This window comes from Balaenoptera borealis (assembly GCF_965194805.1).
Source record: "Balaenoptera borealis genome assembly, chromosome: 21".
Lineage (NCBI taxonomy): Eukaryota > Metazoa > Chordata > Mammalia > Artiodactyla > Balaenopteridae > Balaenoptera > Balaenoptera borealis.
Window position 1 is genome coordinate 28,710,826 of NC_138880.1, and position 23,397 is coordinate 28,734,222.

A 23,397-nucleotide genomic window follows, 5' to 3' on the forward strand; every position below is an offset into this window, starting at 1 on the left:
ATTATAGAGACAACAGGTCATTTGCTGTGGAAGATGGCTTTCCCTACACAGGACGCAGAATGATGTTTTACTATCTTAACTGCTCCCTTCTCTGTGTACGTACTCAGAGAAATAAATGCTTAGTTAGTGTCAGCCATTGTGCTTGCTCTTATCACAAGATCTATGGATACATAGTATTTATACAGCTTCAATGATGAAAAGAGTGAAGATGGGTGGGAGGATTTGGAATTATAAGAAAAAAGAAATAGAAAACACTGATCCAATGGGTGTCCATATTTGGCCATTAATTATATTTGACCACACAGTGTCTTTTCTTTTCAAGTAAGAGTCATATAATTCAGATTTTAAGCAATTTGTATTATAAAAATATTATATTCCATAATGTTTTATTTCAAAATTTTCAAGGCCTGAAACCCACCACTCTTCTTTACGCAAAACCTAATGCAGAAATGCAATAATAAAAAAAAAAGATTGCGCAGCAAACGGAACTATCGACAAAACAAACAGGCAGCCTGTGGAATGTGAGAAAATATTTACAAACCACAGATGCAATAAGGGGTTAATAGCCAAATTATAGAAGGAACTTACACAACTCAGTAGCAGAAAAGCAAATAACCCAACGAAAAATGGGCAAAGGTCATGAATAGACATTTTTCTAAATAGACATCCAAACGGCCAACAGGTATGGACTTGAGGACATGGGGAGGGGGAAGGGTAAGCTGGGACGAAGTGAGAGAGTAGCACTGACATATATACACTACCAAATGTAAAAGAGATAGCTAATGGGAAGCAGCCACATAGCACAGGGAGATGAGCTCGGTGCTTTGTGACCACCTAGAGGGGTGGGATAGGGAGGGTGGGAGGGAGACGCAAGAGGGAGGGGATATGGGGATATATGTATATGTATAGCTGATTCACTTTGTTATACAGCAGAAACTAACACAACATTGTAAAGCAATTATACTCCAGTAAAGATGTTAAAAAAAAAAAGTGCTCAACATCACTAATCATCAGGAAAATGCAAATCAATACGACACTGAGATATCATCTCACACCTGTCAGGATGTCTATTAAAAAAAAACAACAGGAGATGATAAATACTGGCAAAGATGTGGAAAAAAAGGAACCCTTGTGCACTGTTGGTAGGAATAAAAACTAGCACAGCCACTGTGGAAAACAGTATGAAGCTTACTCAAGAAATTAAAACTACAACTACCATATAATCCAACAGTTCTACTTCTGGGTACGTATTCCAAAGGAAGCAAACTCATTACCCTGAAGAAATATATGCACTCTGATGTTCATTGCAGCATTATTCATAATAGGCAAGGTATGGAAACAACCTAAGTGTCCATCGATGGTGAATGGATACAGAAGATGTGAGACACACACACACACACACACACACACACAGAGGAATATTATTCAGCCATAAATAAAGAAAAAAACCCTCTCCATTTGTGACAACATGGATGAACCTAGAGGACATTATGCTAAGGGAAACAGCCAGACAGAGAAAGGCATACTGAATGATATCATTTATATGTGGAATCAAAAAGAAATCTTAAGTAAAACTCATAGAAACAGAGAACAGAATGGTGGTTGCCAGGGGTTTCAGGGGTGGGGGAACTAGGGAGAGACTGGTAAAAGGGGACAAAGCTTCACTTGCAGGATGAAGATTCATAAGGAATGACGAGCTAACGTATAACATGGTGGCTATAGTTGGTAATACAGTATTATATAATTGGAATTTGCTGGGAGAGTAGAAATTAAGTGTTCTCAAGGAAAAACCTGTAAATACGTGAGATGAGGAATGGGTTAATTAACACTGTAGTGAATCCTGTCATGACACATATGTATACCAAAGTCATGGGGCACACTTTAAATACATTACAATTTTACTTGTCAATTATACCTCTATAAGGCTGAAAAAATAATAGTAAAGGTAAACACAGAGCAGGGCGGGCTGAACATGGGGAGATGAGGAGAACGGATCTTCCCAGTTGGCTCCATGGCCCGTCACGCGGCCTCCTGTTGCAGCTGCACACACTTCATGGAATTTAAAACCCATTCCCCTGAACTGCAGCTCACGCCTTCGCTTCCACCCAACACGATGGGCCGTACTGGTAACCAGTGGTGTGTAAGACCCGAGTCGGTAAGCTCGCGTTTGTTTGTGTGAGTTTTAAATCCTTGTAAAAGGGGGTTAATCAGAGGAAATCTCTATACATGGGCAATGGCAACCATCCCTACTTCACGGTAGTGTTGTAGAGCTTAAATAAGATGGTACACTGAAAGCACGCAGTGCCAAAGTGAAAGAAAAGGGAAGAAAAGGGAAAATAGAACACTTACAACGCGTGGCGACTACTGGCACTTACTCCCTAGTTCATGGAAGTACTTAGTGACTGAGAATTATACACAGTTTCCTACTTATCGGGAATACATATATAAGTAAGTATATATATACATATATAATAATATAGTTACTATATGTAACTTAATAGGAATATATCTGAATATGTATATAAGTATATATATACATATATAATGATATAATTATAATTATATATATAACTTATTGGGTATATATGAATATGTATATGCATAAGTATATATACATATATAATTATAATTATATATATAACTGAATGGGAATATATAAATAGCTACATATGTAAGTGTATATATATATATACATATATAATGATATAATTATACTTATATAACTTATTGGGAATATATATATGAATATGTATATATGTAAGTGTATATATACATATACTGATATAATGACAATTATATATAACTTATTGGGAATATATATGAACATGTATATATTTAACTGTATATATATACATATACAGTGATGTAATTATAATTATATATAACTTATTGGGAACATATACTAACTATATACAAAATTATATATATAATCTGTGTATATAACTGTATATGTGTAGTTTTATACACATATATTTTTACAAATACATAAAACCTGTATATATATATATATATACACACACACACACACACATATATATATACAGATTTTTATTTGCAGTAAACTATTTTCATTTGGAGTAAAATGGTAGCATTTCTTCACAGGAAAATTCCCAGGGAACTTCACACTCTGTCTCCTCCCGAAAAGCATGTAAGTGCATTGTATATTGAACATATTTACCAGGGAAGGACTTCGCAAACATAGAAGCAACACTGTGAAAGAAGACAATCACTTTCTTGCTTCCAGACACATTTTGCTTCCTCAGTCCGCGATGCTCTGACTATCCTCCCTTAGGGGGAACCTTTCTAGACTCTGGATCGAGTAGCAAGGAGTGCGGCACATAACCTAACTTCATCACAGGTCCAAGCAGCCTGGGAAACACAAATAAGCAAAACAAGCTGAGACCTCTCTAGCTTTGATTTGCACAAAGCAGTCACAATAGTCAGCATGATAACAGCCTAGGCAATGGAAAACTAAATCCTAGGTTTCTATAACGTCACCTTTTGGCATCCAGAGGGAAAAGGGTTAAAAACTGGCTTCGAAACAGTCATGGCCATCTCGTATTTCACAGCCCAGGAGCCATGACAAAGAGGACAGAAGATCATTTTTATGACAATGAATTTTGAACTTCAGTAAAGAGAAAGACAACCTCAAAAAGAGTGAGTACAACCATCTCGGCAGTGGAAGCAGGCACGTGTGGGTCCTGCTGGTCACGTCCTAGCCCTTCCCAGTATAATGCAGAGGCCCCAAGAATCGCTACCTCTATGGCAGTTAGGAAATAAAAATCCTAACAAAACTCTGTGTGCAAGGTCCATGGAGACTAAGGAAAGCCCCGCTCCTGAGGAATGTAGCAAAACTCTTTAATTCCAAATTAATTCCAGATTAATTCCAAATTGCTGGATTGGGTGAGCTCTAGGAAGAAACCACATCTGAAACGAGGAGCTGGAGGGATACCAAGAAACTCTGTCTCTGAAAATTTTTTTCCAAAACATTTTCCTTTAAAGCTTTAGAGCTCCTATTCCAGAGACCAATTTTTTCAGCGAAGTGTTTTTCCCCCAGTCAGGTCCTATTTTAAAACAGAAATGCCACCACGAAAGGAGTGAACGCCCCCAGGGAAAGAATTTCTCAGAAGCTTTCTCTGTGCTAGAATGGGCATCTCTGGGAAGCTTGTGATTCTTCCCCAGGTGGAAGGAGTAAAGGGGGAAGCTCCGAGATGAGGACACAGGTAGAGACCAGCTGGTGGCCAAAGCAGGGCCAACCAGACCGTGACCTTAAGCAGCTGTTAATGAGTGAACACAACTGCAGCCCTTTCTTAGCTTGAACAACACCTACGTACTCTGTCTGCACATGCAGCGGTTTTGCAGCCCTGAGCTAGTCTAAGGGTGTCCCAACATCTGTCTCAGAGGCTGGGGTAGATGTCACCACCCCCCGCAACCAAGTGCAGAGAGGGCTGACACGGCCCATCCTGGGTCGCCAGGACAGCAGGATGACGGGCGGCCACAAACACAGCTTTGCACTCTCACCCCGGGCAGAAGCAACTCCTGACGCTCCCGCTAATTCATTCACCGTATCCCTTAAAGAAGGACTTAAATACTTTCAATAATGTCCTTTAATTAAGTCTCTGCTAATTTTAAAATGGGATGTTGTGATGTTTTCTCATCTAAAATCTCCTTGAAGTTTCTTAAAGGCCAGGAGTCAGCCTTACATTTCATTTGCTTTGCCTGCAAGTAACATCCACTGCAAATAACACATGCTCGGTGCCCAGGGTTGTCACTCCAGAATATGAATCTAGAATCCGATGCAGGTGAACTTTACGTTTCTAGAAGTACAGCCATCTCTACTCCTTGATTTTGCTTGTGGCTGCGCATCCTAAAGCATTCCTAACCTCAGAATGTATTTTCTTTGAAAACTCAGATAAGGGGGGTGACAACTGCTCGCCTCTGCCTCCAGTACAAAGTCACATCTCAGACGTCTTCCCCTTTTGTATCCTCAGGACGCGTGTCGGGACCAGGTCCACAGGGCAGGACCCTCATCCTCCCGCTGTTGCCAGAGCTGGAGGGACGGTGTTGTAACCCAGCACCCACAGCGGATCCACCGGTAACCGGATGCTTGAAGAGCACGAGGACACGTCAGCCTCGCAGCCACGTCGCAACACAGGTGGTGGAAGGACTGAAACTTTGTTCCAACCTAACTTGGTCTAAAGTTAAATCACGATTTAAGTGACGGCTACATTTTAAAAGTCTGAATGTTTTTGGTATGATGACATGAATGGGTATTACTGATATATCAAACGATGATTTTGACAGTAAAATAACCATCTGAACTTGGTGTGAAAGAATCCTATATACTGTCATTTTAATTCATGGAAGATGAAATCTGACATTCCCCCAGGAGAAAGGGGGATGTTTAAATGAAATGTTCATCAACAAGAGAACTTCTGGAAAGTTGTCAGACTAGAATGCAGAGAGTTAGGTAATTTTTTAAAAAGCAGCTCCTTTTATTCAAACAATCTCAGCTGGCATTTTGTCACTCAGGAAAAGTTGTTAGTCAACATGTGATTGAGTTATTTGACAAAAATGCCATTTCCCATTTACTGTACTATTCATATCGAGTTACTCAACCACTAAGTAGCCTGTGTTAGATGCAGCTCTGAAATTAAAGACGTGTTTACACGGGAGGTCTTGAAATTTTCAAACATGCTCGAAAATTACGACTTTTTTTGTGACAGGCAGTGGTCAAATAGGAAGTTGTCAAGTTGTGTGGGTTTTCTCTTACAAAATCACCGCTTGCCCAGAGCACCTCCTAACTTAATCAAGTAGGAAGCCCAGCAGAGTGAAGTGGGTCCTGAACCCTGAAATCTGCTTTGTAAGCATAGATGCACTGCAGTGAAGACAGCAGCCCAGCCCAGGAGAAGATGTCGCTAGTAGCTCTTCTGTGACTAAGCAGGAGACCGGAGTCCTGAGTGATGGAGCAGTTCTGGGTCTGCCCGCCACAAGGATGTGGCCATGAGAATCCTCGGGTCTGTGCTTACTCAAGAAGCAGCTGCAAGAAAATTCACCATCGTTGACATTAAGGACTCCAGAAATACAATTAAGGACCCTGAGGCCAGATTTTCATGTTTTGCAATTGAAATGCTGCTGTGGACCCAACCAAACTCTGAGCAAAAGGGAGGAAGGAAACCTTCCAGGGAAATTGTCAAGGAAATGCTGGTCCGTTAGCATCAAGTGGACCTCTACAGGCTTCAGCTTCTCAATTAGCTTTGGGAATGTCCAATAAAACAGATATTTGTTATGTCGCTGTGGTCTGGGCCCAGTTGTGGGAGCTGGCTTTTGGTGGCAGTGAACTGTGTCATCAAAGTATTTCTGAAATCACAAAATGGTAATAAATACTCTGTTTATGCTGCCTTCTGGCCCAGTGGAGAAAAACAACACTGGATTTCCTGTCCACGTTTAGAGAGCTGCGCGTCTTTAGTGTTCAGGACTCTGCTTGTGCTTTTTTCTCTCTTCAGGTTCTGATTTATATTCCCCTCAGCTCCACCAGGCTCTCGTAGTTTCCACAGGCTGCAGCTGCCCGTTCAGATGTGCGCTGTTTCTAGTAACATTCTGAAAATACAAATGATGACTGTGCCCATTAATTTTGCATAAGATCTTTCTCAAGAATTTTTTTTTTTTTTCTCTCTTTATATGCTTTGGGATTTGACGATTCAAATTACACGTTTAGAACTTTAGATAACCTATTTAGTAAACCAGAACTCCCAGTCTTAGGACTGAATTTTAAATACGAGGCAATCAGACGCAATGAAATATTTTTAAAGAAATAATACCACCATTTTGTGTGGTATTTTTGACTTTTAGGGTAATTTTACTTCTGTGTCTTCATGTAAACCTCCAGATAATCTTATTTTATTTTAAAAATAAGAAAAGAGAGGCCGAGAGAAGCGAAAGGGATTAATGCCATGCTCTCACTTTGGAGGTCAATTCTCGTGACTAAATGAATAAATTACTGTATTTTCAACATGCTACCAAAGTAAAGGCATTTTCTTATATTCAATAAGGGAAATCATCAAAGTGGAGAGTAGAATTCAACACGGAATTATTTCTCTGACTGGAGCATGAATTATTTGAACTTTTAGCTCTCCTGTGTATTCACTGCCTAAATTCCCGTAAATGTGATTTTTTTATCATTTCCTTGAAGAAGAAATTATCACTTAAATCATATTGACCTGTTTTTCTTGTTTTTTTGTTTGTTTAAAGTACTGGTTACATAAGCTTCTAGCACAACCCAACTTTAGAATTCCAATTTTTTAATACTGTCACTTCTTTCTAAAATTTCACTTACTATTTGCTAAAGTAAAAAGTAAAGTCAGTTGTGTGATTAAGTGACTCTCAGTGCAATCTTAGATCTTTGTAACCAGTTTGCCTGGATCCTTCTGTCTTTCCTCCCTGGAATGGGTTTTGCCTCTGCCATTCCTTAGGAAGGAATACGGTTCCGAAAGGAAGTGTGATCACACATTGCCACAGGGCTCTCTTGCATTATTCTTATTGATCAGACAACATTTATTTTTAATGTATTAATAAGCCATGTATTTAAGGCAGTTCACATTTGATTATAAAAATAGCAACTGATTATAAACAGGGTTAGCAGGGATTTTTCCAGCAGGTTCTTTTAAACACTTCTTATGGGAATAAACACAGTGTCAGTTAAAATCAAGACACATATATATATTAAATGTCTTGGCAAGTTTTCAGAATCTATCTCATGGAAAAAATTGGCTATTCACACATACATGTTGACATTTATTTCACTGTTATGTGATATAGCAAAGGAAAAAAAATCCCACCGAAATATGAAGTAGGAAAACCAGCTAAATGACCAAACTAAAGAACTAGTGAAAAAAACAACAGATAAAAAATAAAACTATTCACAATGATTAAGTGGAAAAAGCCGGTTAATAATGTTATTGACCGTATGATTAACTGTTTATTTTTCTCTTCTAACAGCATATTCTAATGAGATCACAATAAGAGTTATTTGATGACAAATATTCTGTTGGTTTTACAGCAGTTAACTCTTTCTTGCAAGCATACTGCATTGGCAGGTGAAAAGTATGGAAATAAAATTCTAATAAATCCCTGTATTTTGCCTGAAAATATGCAAATTATTACTTTTAATGAAGGTTTCTGCATCCAACCGTGGCTTATGCAGAGCTGTTTGTGGAGCGTGGAGTGAGGGCCCAGCCTTTGTCCTGAACTTGCTTAGAAATTTCTCTCCTGCACCCGGATTTGCATGTCCTTCCAAAGCCCACACTCTGCTTGGTGCTAGAGAGACTGTTTTCAAAAGAATACTTAACTTTTACATATTTACCTATTTTTGTGACCTGTCATACTCTACTAGTGAAGCATATGCGTAATATTAAGATTATATGAAAATATGTGACAATATTCCTGAAGTTGTTTATTTTTTAAAAATAGCATGCATCCCAAATCATTCTTGTATAAGTAGAAATACACTACTGAAAACTATAAAACTCTCTCTTGTCATTCTATAATTTAGAAGAAAAAAAAGTAAAACTGAAAAGGAAAACATTGTATCACTACAGTTATTTCTTGATTTTTTTTTATTCTTTGATTTCTTGGAAATAAAAATGTGATAGGAAGTGTTCTATTATTTTCCAGGGCTAGTGACTATTTTATTGATAAACTCATATAAATCAATGAATTTGCCATAATTTGAGATTTAGTAGCTAGTTCCCAGAAATCAGCAATGGTTTTGTACAGAACCACACACAATTTTTTGTATGTGTGTCTGTGTATACACAAGCATGCATACACACATTTATTAGCTGAAAGTCCAAAGTCAGAAAATCTTTCGTTAATAACTTTTTAAAAAAAAAAATTATAAATGCCTTAGATAATTATTTTCCTTGAGTTTTAATTTAGAAGCCAATCATGCTTTGGGTGTTTCATTTCTCTTCCCCTTCAAGCATTACTTCTCTGATGAGTTGAAAGAAACTGAATCAAATATACAGATTTCTTAAGTGGGGGAATTAAATATGTATTTTATTTTTATTTGGGCCAGATATTCAAAAGAGTATTGCAAATAACAGCATATAACCACCTATTAAAATGTGGTAAATTTTTTCTTAAGTTTGGGCAATAAAAAAGAAAATGTTTTATAGTATTTATAGATTTAGTCCTCTCAAAATATTTAAATATTTACTTTCATAACTCTTGACAATCCTATTTCTTTTCATAATAATAATAACCCTTGTTCATGATAAACTTTCAGTAATGGGTGAAAAAGCAGTTTAAGCTGCTTATGAAACAGGGTGTGTCTTTAAATGTGTTGGCAATTCAGTCATTCATGAACTATGTATAGAGTATATAAGATAATTAACCTATATTGCCAGATTTAAAGTAAAATCAGCCTGATACCATGTTAGTTTAAATTATTTAAAATAATATATCAGATTGATCAGCTATTATAATAAAATTATCTTGATTAGATGGAACAAATCCCAACCAACATCTGTTAAGAACCCAGAATTTTCTTTAACTAAAATGTTGATGCTGGACTAATCTGTAGTGTTTAAAATGAGATATGTATTTTAAACTATTTTAAATCTTATTTGGCAAATACATAGCTTCCCATTGAAGTTTATTTCATAACCTTAAAAAAAATACTTTTAATGATTTGAAAATTATGATACATGTTTATATGCAACATATGTGATTGGCCTACTGCCAAATTGTGTCATGATTAAAAATGTAAACTTATAAAATAGTTTATATAATTGCTGGAAGTAACTTATTGATGAATATAAACAAATTTGATTAACAGGAGATAACCAAAATCAGAATAACAAAAAGCCAATAAATAATTATTTAATAAAGACTCTTCTTCCTCCCAAAGGGTATTTTCAAACTCTAACGAGGGGCATGCTTACTTCAAATCTGCTCACAACAGTTTTACGGCACAGTGGCAAGAATCTTGGTCTCGAAGAAGGGTGATGATCTACACACTTGACAATCTATCATTTTATTTAACATCTTTAGCCAAGATTTTAAATTGTAGAATAATGACTGTCTCATAGTTTTCATGAAGATTCAATATCATATTTTATATATTTATTATAATAGACATAGAATGTGCTTTATAAGATGACTATGATAATTAAATACTGGGGCTTCTGTCATGATGGGCAGGTGAAATTAACCAACCCACAAGCTGATAACTAACAACAGCCTTTCTGAGAAATCTTTCTTAGAGTCTCTACATTCAAATCCTGTCCAATAGTTTGCCTTTCTTCCTTCAAAAATTAAACATTACCCAGATGTCTTTCTGGTTGTAGCCACGCAGGGATGCCCCAAAACTAGCCCCTGCATCCAGAAAAATCACTCTGCTTAACTCCTATGTGTATGCTAATCACTCAGCTTCTAGTAGCAGTTTTGTTTACATATGACTAAATACTTTGTCTATGCCATCCATTCCTTTGCTATTTATTAATATTATTAGATAGAAACAACTATATGAGAGAAAGGATGGTTGCAAATTTATTTTGTTTTTCCCCTTTGCTATACAGTATGATTTGGGAACTTCAACTGAAAAATGTTTGTAGACATCAACGACGCTCTGTGCCTTTTAGTGACATGAGCTAAATCGGACATTTCCTTTTCTAACCATTAGATGGAACCCATTCACTCCCCCTATAAAAATTCAGTTAAAAACACCTACTAAATCACAGGGGATTGACTGTCAGGGCAGGAGGGAGGAGGGAGGCTCTTCAGCCACAGGCTGCTGCTGTGACGTCTTCTCCCGTGTCAGGAGGGTGGCCCGTCCTTTACCTGAAAGAGGCTGCACACCTCATGTGACTTAGGAAAAGGGTTCCCGGGAATAAAACTCCTGTGGCTTCACAGCAGTGCTTAATAGTACTGATTTAGGAAATGTCCAGGAGATGATTGATTTAAAGGCCATGGTTGGCACCCACGTCATAATATGCAAACTAAAAAAAGAGGGAAAATCGTGGCCACACAGTCGGAAGCATTCCCTGATAACGTACTTTCGAAAACTGCTTGTCTATTTTTATTTTTACTCAAAGCCATATTGTTCATATATAATTTCTAGTTATTGTAGCCCTTTGTTATTTAAATAATAAAACAACACTGTGTTTTCCTTAGTTGCAATATTAACGGAAATGTAACAGCTTCACAGATATTTGCAGCATGTTTTACCAATAATTAACATTAAAAATAATGAGAATGAAAGTGGGAGAATTATTTAATATGTACTGATAGAAATCTACACTTCACGTGTTAGAAATTTTTGCCTGAAACTAGTAAGAACCTAATAGAGAAAACATTAACTATAGGGTAGAAATTCTATAGCAAAGATGCACAACCCACAATTTTAAATAAGAAATGACTTGTGCTTATTTTCAATCACTTATGTACATGAATACTTTAAACATGATATTTTGTTTTGATTTTTTGTTATTAAAAATTTATCTTTTTAGGTTACTCTTACCTGTCAGAGTAAATTCATGAATTTTTCTCATATGGTCAATGCTTCTTTAATTACTAAACCAGAAAAGTAAATATTACCAGGCTGGTAAAGATGCTTAAGTTACTTTCAAGTTGTATATTATTCATTAGCATGAAACACATCAGGGCAGGATTTTCTACCCTTTTATTTATTAATGCATCTGTTTCCAAGGTCTAGAAAAGCGACTAACACATGAAAAGTTAATACATGTTTGTCGAATAAAGTCAAATTATACTATTAAAAGCTCCTACTGATCTTATCAATATTATCCATTAAGGGCAAGTAAAACAAGACAGGATTTGCATAAGCAATAATGACATCACTACAATGTACTTTTACTACCACCGTGATTGCCTTCATCAGCTGTGGTCAAGACTTCCTTGAAAGTCTACTGCTCCAAGATCTTCTATCAACTCCTTTACTCTCCACAAGAACCTGATGAGTCCCTACTCTTAGTGTTATCTTAAAGATGATGAAAATGTCTCAGGAAACACCTCCTCTGGCACAAGGGTTTGAAGCACTATATCTGCTTTCATGCCATTGAAGCTCTTCCTAAGACATCCAAATCTCTAATCTCTATACAAATAGATTTTCTATACCCTACATGTTCACACTGCATACCTTTTGTCATTGTAAGATAACAATGAATATTTTTGCCCATAAATTGTTTGTCAGTGTTTTGGATTAATTTCTTTGGATAATTTCTAGGACTACTATTTAGGGTAAAATGGTATACACATATTTCACGTTCTTGCCAAACTCCTCTCTAAATAGAAAAAATTAACTCCTAGAATAGGGGATTATGTCATCATATTTTTGAGCCTTTAATAATCTTATAAAAATCTAATTAAGGGACTTCCCTGGTGGTGCAGTGGTTAAGAATCCACCTGCCAATGCAGGGGACACGGGTTTGAGCCCTGGTCCGGGAAGATCCCACATGCCGCGGAGCAACTAAGTCCATGCACCACAACTACTGAGCCTGTGCTCTAGAGCCCGTGAGCCACAACTACTGAGCCCGCATGCCACAACTACTGAAGCCTGCGCGCCTAGAGCCCGTGCTCCGCAGCAAGAGAAGCCACCGCAAGGAGAAGCCCACGCACTGCAACGAAGAGTAGCCCCCGCTCGCCACACCTAGAGAAAGCCCATGTGCAGCAACGAAGACCCAACACAGCCAAAAATAGACAAATAAATAATTTACCATAGTAAATATTCCAAAATCTGTAATAAATTATAAAAAAAATCTAATTGGGCAAATATTTTACCTTTACTTTAGTTTTCATTGAAATATGTGGTTAATTAGTGAAGTCATTATATATTATATAGTATGAAATAAAATTATCACATATAAATATATATAAACTTAGGTTTATATAAGTTTATTTATAACAAGTTTATATATTAATACATAGATATACAATATGTAGAGAGAGAGAGAAGGAGAGAAAGATGTATTTACACTCTATTTTGTGTGGTTTGTTTATTTCAATCCTTGGATCACTTAACTGTACCCTTGTGAATTTTTTTTCTGGGTCATGTGCAAACCCTTGGACTATTCAATATGGTCAGGCTGCATATTTAGTGTTGGAGGCCAGTCACTGCAAACCCTCATATGTAGGGAGAATTCAGAGCCCAAAAAAGAGTGGAGGCTGGGCTTCTATGGTAATAAGTGTCCAGTGCAGGTGAGTACTCTTGTGTGAGTGGGAGATGTTCGGCCCATCGACCCTAGTTACAAAGCTAACAATTAGCAGACTTAACACCGGTACCTGCATCTGATATGTTCACCACCCAGAACCGATATTCTAAACTATTCAACAAGTGAAATATTTATTTCTGATTTTAAAATGTAACAGCTTATCTTCTTTCTCCAGATTAGAGGGGGATATACAGGCAGGATTTTTACTTCAATTGCTTTCCTTTCTTTTTCTCAGCTTCACTGAGGTATAATTGACTTTCACAGTGAGTTTTATACTTTCATGTGTTTTCCCTTTACTCACAGCATCCTTTTGTTTCTTTTTGAAGACCTCCTATAACATTTCTGGTAGGGCAAGTCTAGTGTGATGAACTCCTTCAGCTTTTGTTTGTCTGGAAAATTTGGACTAATTGCTTCCAAGCACTGGTGCAACTCACCTGAATGGATCTCCTTTTAATTCTTTCCTGTTTCATTTGTGTCTCCCCAAATCTCACACTTTCCCTGCTACTTGGAACACTGTCTTACCAGACTATTGTCTTTACTACTATCCTTTTCCACTTCACTTCATTCATGGCTTTTCCCATAATTTCTAGGTATTTGCTTTTTCATATGTTTGTAGATTACAGACTCTATGAAGGCAAGGGCATTGCTCACAGCCTAGAAAAGGTATGTAAAAACTCAAATGGAATGAATTAATCAACGATCTTAGTCTAGGTAGATGGTCTCTCCAGATAGAGAAGAAAACAGAATTAATTCGAGCTACATTAACCACTTACCTAAATGGTTGAACAGGGATTTGTCTGACTTCAAAGCCCTTACTCGTTTCACTATGTTAAGAAAACTTTCTTTTTATACTATTGTTTAAAAATACTTTTACTTTTAGAGTCTAAATTTATGTCAAAGCCAAATATTACTAGGATTTCTCCAGATACATGCCCAGGAGTGGGACTGCAGGATCATCAAACCATAGTTTGAAAGGATACATGCACCCTTATGTTCACAGCAGCACTATTTACAGTAGCCAAGACATGGAAGCAACCTAAATGTCTATCAACAGATGAATGGATAAAGAAGATGTAGTATATTTATACAATGGAATATTACTCACCCATAAAAAAGAATGAAATAATGCCATTTGCAGCAATATGGATGGACCTAGAGATTATCATACTAAGTGAAATAAGCCAGACAGAGAAAGACAAATATCATATGATATTGCTTATATGTGGAATCTGAAAAAAGGTTCAAATGAACTTATTTCCAAAACATAAATAGACTCACAGACATAGAAAACAAACTTATGGTTACCAAAGGGTAAGTGGGGAAGAATAAATTAGGAATTTGGGATTAACACATACACACTGCCATATATAAAATAGATAACCACTGAGGACCTACTCTATAGCACAGGGAACTATACTCAATATTTTGTAATAGCCTTTAAGGGAAAAGAATCTGTAAAAATATATATGTGTATGTATAACTGAATCACTTTGCTGTACACCTGAAACTAATGCAACATTGTAAATCAACTGTACTTCAATTAAAAGTAAACAAACAAATAATATTTTAGGAAAGAACAACTGGCAAGTACATGGGTTTTGTTCCCAGTTATACTTACACAACAAATATGAAAGTTTTATTAATTGATGGGGCTTCATTACCCACTTTATACACTCTCTATTGATTTTACACCAAAAGATAAAGCTTACTGAAAAATGGAATGTGTCCCATAAGAGATCAGGGCAAATAATTAAATGCATATCCTCCAAGGAAAGTGACCCATAAAAGCACATTTAGTTTCCAAATTGTTTAAATATATGATCATCTTAGTCAAGAGATTTATTTCTCAAAGAGGAGGAGAGCAGTTGATAGAAACTATTGTATCTACCGTGAACAGTTCCTGATGATCTATATGGGCACTTCCTGCCACGCTTGGGTTTAAACAGAGCTCTTAAATACAGATTAATGTTCTGCAATATCAAAATGAAAATTTCACATTTCTTGCTATTTTCGTTAATAGCAAGATAATTGTATTAGTTGGCCAGTATTTTACATATCACCCAGACTAAAGGTCAATGAATGAATCAGGAAATAGGTATTTGAGGGTGTGAGGGTGTGTGTTCGTAGGTCTATTGGGAGTGGCTTATAGGGGATTGCAGTCATCTTTGTGTCCGTTTTTTTCCCACTTGTTTTATTGTTTTCACCCTATTTCCTATGTTACAAAATCCTAAGATGAAACTTCCACAAGTAAACTTATTCTGAGCTCTCAAACTGAAATGATCTATTAATTCCTCTGAGATTACAGTTAATATTCATTACATTTCTTACGATTACTTATCACATTCTACCTATTATAGTAAGTAATTCCTACAAGATGATCCAACTAGATCATGGGTTCCCTGAAGACAAATTATGTCTCATTCCTTTCTGGACAGCCTGCCTGCCATATGTACCCAGCACAGCAACCTAAAATAGAAAATGAAAATAAATCTTGCTGAAGCAAGAAATGTATAAAGGGGTGTGTGTGTGTGTGTGTGTGTGTGTGTGTGTGTGTGTGTGTGTGTTTCTTCTTCTCTGAATTGTTTTGGGTATCATGCACTTGACTTAAAAAAATTACTTTGATGGACACTCACAGGTAATCTGCTATTGAATTTCACATTCTCCTGTTCAGAACATCAAATATTTTTATTCTTCTGGGACCCAGGCATAAAGTCCCAGGTTAAATTTTATTTTCAAATTTCATGCTAAAAAATTGAGAGAAATTTGGAAACTTCCCTTTGCTGCTAATGAGAGTATGGTAAATTACCAACTTCCTCTTTCTGCCACAGATGCCTGGAAATTAAAAATTAAATATTAATTTTGGTCTCTACCATTCTATTCATCTCCATTTATAGTTAATTAATTCACTCCTCCTGGCTTTCCTTTTCTATTTCATTATATTATTCTGTGTTTTGCTCAAACAAGGCAATGGAAGTAATTTGTAAACACGGGTTATGGATAAATTCAATAAACAAAAGAATGGTAACAGATCTCTGGATCCATTTCACCCACACAATGGCACCAAAAGCTTGCATGGACGTCTGCCTCTTATGTTCACCTTATACAGTAGCTTCCCCAGAAAACACATAGTACTTGAACAAGTGCTGAATGAGGTGGCTGTAAATTTGAATTTTTATATCAGCCAAATCCGTCATCAAACCACTGCATTCTGAGAACCCCCTATGGGAATAACAAAAGGAACGGCAAGATCTGCCCTCAAGAAAAGCCTCCTCTCTAGTGAAGAAACAGTTCATCTCCAGCAAAACTGTGATTATTAGTGGGACAAATCCTGTACCCTGGGACCCCCGGGGGCTGGGGTAAGTTGGTAATCACTGAACATGGAAAACTTCAGCCGCCCCATAACCTCACATGTCCCAAAACACCAACTGTTTGCACACTTCTTTCTTTACTTCAGTCTTTTTTACTTCTCATTTATAAAATATTTATAATTCATAGATTTATTCAACACATATTCTATTTGTACTCTTGGAATCCACCTACCAATAAAGACATTATGGCAAGAAAGTCAAGAATGTGTCCATATTTGTAAATATTTCAATACGCTCAGCAATGCAGCAATGCAATTTGGTAAAGGGTTTGAAAAACATAGATCCTCCTAGGGGCTAATGAATAGAATTAGGCATATCTGTGCGAAAGTAATTTGAATGAAAAGTGTTGTCTGCCTTGCTCACCCTCTTCACAGTGGTATCGAAATGGTTCTTGCCCAGCTGGGCTCTAATTATCACTAATTGAATGCTCTGATATTGGTGTAAAAGATGTATCCCCAGTATACTACACGAGTGCATTACAGTACTGATGCTTTTAAGGGAAAGCAGCTTCCCTTTTTGGGGACATCCTTTATTTACTGAGGTCTAGTCTACTCTTGATCACCTTCCCAATGCTCCCACTAGCTTTAATGAAAGGAACACAATATGGGAACAGTGAGTGGATAGGGAATTAGTGTCATAATACGCATTTGATTGCAAACCACAGGTTCCACTGCTTTTAAACTGTCTCCTAGAAGCGTGGGCTTTACAGCAATTAGAAGATGAGAAAAAGAAAAATAATATTGTGTAACACCTGGGCCACATGATGTCTCTTCCAGATGTACACAGCAGTACGTGGGCAACACAGAGCGACATTACACGGCTCTACTTTACCCATTTAAATATGGTACCCTTGTCCCTCATCAGACTTTATAACTCCGGTCGGGGTGAAGCACACACAGACACAGGTACCGCAAAATCTCAATAATTGATATTATGTTTTAGGTCAGGAAATGTAGGACATCTTCTCTTGGAGCAGACTGCAATATCTTCTAACGTATTCTGAATATTGTGTCAGGGGTGCCAGGCAAGTATTATTTGATGTTGATTGCTACTACAAGATGCGAGAGAAATATTGATGAAAAGTTGAGGATGGCTGTGAAGGCTAAAGGGAGAGAGAGGGAGAAAGCAGGAGATATGGCTGTTAAATTTGCTTTTAACTCCAGGATATGGTGTGTGTTGCAGACTGAATGTTTGTGTCCCCCCAGAAATTTACATGTTGAAGGCTTAATGTCCAATGGGATGCTTTTAGGAGGTGGAGCCTTCAGGAGGTAATTAGGTTTGGATGAGGTCAGGAGGGTGGAGCCCCTGTGATGGGATTAGTGTCTTTGTCAGAAGAGGAAGAGACCAGAGCTCTCCCCTCATCCCCCCCACTCCCCTGGTACCCATGTGAGGACACAGGGAGAAGACAATCATCTACAAGCCAGGCAGAGGGCTCTCACCAGGATCCGAATGGGCCGACACCTTGATCTTGGACTTCCCAGGCTCCAGAACAGTGAGCAACAAATTTCTGTTGTTTGTAAACCACTGAGTTTATGGTACTTCATCCTGGGAGACCAAGCTGACTAAGACAGTGTGGAAAAGTACCTAAATTTTAGAGGCTGTTTGAATTGCAGGCAGTCACGGATAAACCTAGTAACCACAGAGGCATATTCCAAAAAGACCATTTGCCTCTAATAAGGTAAATATATATTCTCAGCCAACGCTGCCAGAGGTAAAACATCAAAACTAGGGAGAATACCTCACGGGGATCTTAAACTGTTTATGTTACAGATGGGATCTTAAACTGTTTATGTTACAGATGTGCCTCAGTTCTTTTAACCCCCAGGTTCATCAAAATCACATCTTCTATTCCCAATGGGTTACTTTTCTCCTTTCTACATTTTTTAAGTATACAATTGGCTTCATCATTGTCTAGCGCTTTACAGTTTATAAAGCATTTTCTGATATATGATTTAATGCCAACCCTTTTAAGACTTGTGGGAGCTATGCATTGTGTTATCAGCCATGGGCACGTGTGGAAACATCGTTATTAGTGGAAAAGTGAGCTCGCCCCGCACCGAGCACATTTTAACACTATCTTAGATCATAATTAACATGTACCAGGAAGAGGCTGCAGGACGTGCCTGGATTTCAGATTTAACGTGGGCTCTTACATGTGATGTGTTCCAAACAGCATAAAATAGCTTCCCCTGTCCGTGGTCAGGGACATCTCAGGATTACTAAAGCATCTTTGGTGGAACTTTCCATCAAGTGGCTCTGCCCCTCTCTGCTTGGGTTTTGCTTCCCCATTTGGGGTTGTGGGTTCTCATTCTGTTCGGGGCTTCAGCACTGTGATGGAAACGACCTCCTCCTGCAGCTAATTTCTTCCGTTTCTCACTCCCCAAGGATACCTTTTGCTCTATTATGCTAATATTATCCAGTTTATTTTTTCTTTTCAAATAAAATTCACTCAAGTTTTTGCCTATCCTTTTCAAAATGTGGACAGTTGCGTATCTTTTACTCTCCCTAGGTTTTCCTCTAAAGGACCGAGGCGCCTCATAGCTGACGACCCCACTGCTGCAGGGTCAGGTTCTCTGCAAATCCTTTCCTGTGTTCAGCTGCAGGTAGTCTTTTCAGGCTGAACTCCCATCCCTGCAATTTCCACTGGGTTTTCCACAAAAGATTGCATCCTGGCCCTCATCTGGATTCACACGACTACCCATACGCAGGGTTCCCTGAAATGATCACATGCAAACTACGGCTTCCCCACAGTCAGAAATGCCCGTCCTACTAGTTTATTCCAGTCCCTTGCTATTTGTATAACACGTGCTGAAATATCAGCAGACCACCAGCAGAGAGTTGGTGTGAAATTTAAGCTGGACGCACCACATACCTCAAGAATATGGAATCCACAACGTCTTCCCCAGTAGAGAAAATGCAACCTTGTTTACTTCAATCTTTTCAAACTCTCTTCACAACACACGGCTCACATTTTACATTTCAAATTTGATAAATGAGACCAGTAATGTCCCCCTCAGATTGCTTTTTAATGATTTTCTCATGCCATAATTCCTCTTTTTGATTCTAAGAGTCCCCTGAAGAAAGACTATTAGGTAGTTCATTCATACACTGGATAAACATGCTGTGGGGAACCTTTGATCCTACACACCACACACTTGGCAAAGACAGGAAGAGGAGGCCTTAGAGCCTCCTTCTTTAATGGGTCATCAGATTCAAGTGTACTCCTACCAAAAATGTTTGATTTCATCTGCTAGGCTTCCTGTAATAGAAAGCTAGTTAGAGTGAACCACGATCTGCGCTAAGGTTCGAGTTTTCAGGTTTACATCCTGGACCTGCGTTTATGAGTTGTATGATGCTGAGTGATTTACGATATCTTTCTATGCCTTTGTCTCCTCGTCTGCAAATGGAGATCATAACTGCCCATACATGAAGGGTAGTTGGTAGAATTCAGGGAGCTAATATACGGGAGGCACTTACAACAGTGATGGGTCCACAGAATCGACACACGGATCGTGATTACTACGATTGAATACTCCGTGAGGAGCAGAGTACTGATTCACCATGAATTGGTTTGCATTCTTTAGGTCTGGACGACCCATTTAGAAGGTCACCCGTCATTAAGAAGCACTACTTTTAAAAAAGATCCTATTAAAGTCTGCGGGGCAAGGTGCTGTCAGAGAGGCCAGATGCCAGCGCACCACTGGGATGCCTCAGAGGCTGGAGCACAGAGGGAATCATGCACACCTGGAGGAACATGCCCCCCTCCCATCTGGGAGAAGCCGATGGTAGGAAAATGGAGAAAGAAGGAAAGAGGAAGGAGCAGTGGGAAGATGCTGATAGCAACAATGACGGTGACCATCGTGACCACAGCACTCCCAGGGCCAAGGGCTGACCTGAGCCCTGAACATCTTCCCTCCTCCATCCCCACAACCAGCTGGGAAGAGGCTCATGGCAACAATGACGGTGACCATCGTGACCACAGCACTCCCAGGGCCAAGGGCAGAGCTGAGCCCTGAACATCTTCCCTCCTCCATCCCCACAACCAGCTGGGAAGAGGCTCATGGCAACAATGACGGTGACCATCGTGAACACAGCACTCCCAGGGCCAAGGGCTGAGCTGAGTCCTGAACACCCTCCCTCCTCCATCCCCACAACCACCTGGGAAGAGGCTCATGGCAACAATGACGGTGACCATCATGACCACAGCACTCCCAGGGCCAAGGGCAGAGCTGAGCCCTGAACATCTTCCCTCCTCCATCCCCACAACCAGCTGGGAAATTCCACTTTGCAGGTAAAGAAACGGGCCTTAGAGAGGGGAGCGATCAGCCCAGGAAGACAAAGCTTGCTAAATGGTGGAGCTGGGATTCCGGGCCTGCTGACTTCTTTCTCTTGGAATTTCCAGCAATTCAAATGGTCTCAAATATCTCCTGTTTCTTCCGACGTTTAAAATGACCTAGACTGTCATCAAACGTTCACCTGTGTATTAAGCCATCCACGAAAATAGGCTTATGGAAGTACACGCCCAAACCTTGGAACAGAAAACTGCCCACAGGTGCCACACCAGCCCTTGTCAATGGCGAGCCCCATTTTTATTTTTGAATTTGTTTTTTTTTCTTTCATGGACTCCTTTTATCACAATGTTCTAAAATAGCATCCCACCTTAGGTCATGGTACACATTCTGGGGAGTGCATTTTCATTACAAGTTCCACGATGATGGGCCTTTGCTACTACAGTTAGATTCTTCCCTTAGGGAATCTTTGAACCGTCTCTCAGGATAGGCAATTGCAGCTCCGGAGCATGGAGCAGTCACAGAAAATTCTGGTCCAAAACTATCAAGGTGCACTTGTAAAACATGATCTATGCAGTGAAACGATACTGAAAAATCAGTGGCAAGCTTCACTTCAAACGCCAGATTGATGTTCTTAGTAAAATTGCACACTTGTACCCCATGTACTGAGCCAAACTCCGATCTGTTGCCAAAGGGAAAACGTAGGCTACAGATGAGTAGTTGTTTTCCAATTTGGAATATCTAATTTCAATCGGTTAGTACCTCTGGTTATAAGATGATAAAGCTAGATAGAGACACATTAATATATGTTTCTATAATGGAATATGGCATTAAATAATGACTATGGTTTTTTGAATCCTAGCACCCTTAAATACAATATTATGATCTTTCAAGTAGGTACATTAAGAAAAAAAATTGCTATAGCCAAGTATAATACTTTGATTTTTTGTTGTTGTTGTTAAAGAGAAGAAAAATATAACTAGAGCTTGATTTGAACAGACTGCCAATTTTTTTCCCCAAAAAACCAATGTATTTTCTTGGTTCTGGGCTCAGCATTTATAGCATGTGTACCCACATATACAAACGTTCGTCCATGTGTGTGTTAGACGGCGTACACAAAAAAGAAAAAGAGAAAGCAAGAGAGAAAGAGAAAACTTTAATCAATGTTTAGAAAATCAGTACTTGATTTCGGGTTTTAGTTCAATTCATGGTAACTCTGCAAAAATAACACAAATCAGAATTTGGTGATGACAGGCAAGAGATGGATTATCCAGATTCAGAAATAATAAATGACCTCGCGTGGTTGCTCTGACCGCATTTTTCTTACTGTGTTCTTGTTCTTAGCTTTCAAAACAGCATAGCTTTTATGTTACTCAGGTGTGACTTGTCATGAAAAATCACACCATAGATCCTGGACTCCTCTGAATTTCAGGGTATGGAGGGATGGATGTCAAAGGAACCTCCCTGCTCCTTCCCACAGCTGGTGGTAAATTAGAAAGTACCAAAGAAGCACCAATGGGTTATAAATTAAATTCCTGTTTTATGCTTTAGGATATTCCCCCAGCGCGTACAGGGCACATTTGCTGAGAATAAATGATTTTTCTTGCAGGCATATCTGTTTCCATTCATTAGGGTTACATGTTACACTGTTTTTTCTTTTCTTTTTTAATAGAAAGTAAATATATGCATACCTTCTTGTCTGGTCTAACACACATGTATACACACACACACACTTTTGAATGGCATCGCTGCTTAAAAACTGCCCACTGCAAATGGTTTAACAGCTAAAGAAAATGTGCACGTAATTTACTTGCTTGCTCTCCTTCTGAACACCAACAGTTTCCCTGTATGGAGTGGTGACCTCCTAGTACTTGAATCTCTTCACAACACTAATCTGTAGACACACAAAAGCTCTGTGAGGGAGATAGGAGAAATCTCACCTCAGCCTCTGAGAATTATCTCCTCAATGCTGAGCTCTTTCCCTGCATCTGTCTGGCCCCCAGATACTTTTTCTTTTCCAATTCGTCGTGCCTTCCTCCTTGGAACATCTCAAACCATTTTGCATAAGCTACAAGATTTTTCTTCTTTACTCACTCTAGCCTAAAAGTTTCCCTCCTTATATTCTTAAGTCAGATGCTCCCCCTGGGGTCTTCGCTGTCTCTTGAACTTCTGATTCCTTTCCTATTTCCTTCTACCAAGAGCCCCCTCTAAAATTCAGGATCACACAGCTGGGAGCTACAGGCTAATATGAGCAGGATCCCTCAGCTCATTTTGGACCAGCTGCCTTGGAAGATCTTTCAAAAGCATTTCCATTTTGAACCATCCTGGTACTCTGCAACAGCAAGAGGAAGAGGCGAGTTGGAAAGGCCCCTGAAACTTCCCTTGTTCCAGCTGAGAGTATCAGGGTTTCTTCATAAGTCATCCCCACGTTTCTAAAAGTTGAGTTCCTTGAAACTCTTCTAGAGCACTGATTAAAATGGAGACCCCTGAACACAGCCCGACACCCCC

General features: G+C 38.6%; 1 protein-coding gene across 1 annotated transcript in view; it reads right to left on the minus strand.

The window, feature by feature from the left end:
- CSMD1 (CUB and Sushi multiple domains 1) overlaps positions 1 to 23,397 on the minus strand; it is a 1,790,960-nt gene that overhangs the window by 838,263 nt on the left and 929,300 nt on the right. The gene's annotated exons all lie outside the window — the stretch shown is intronic.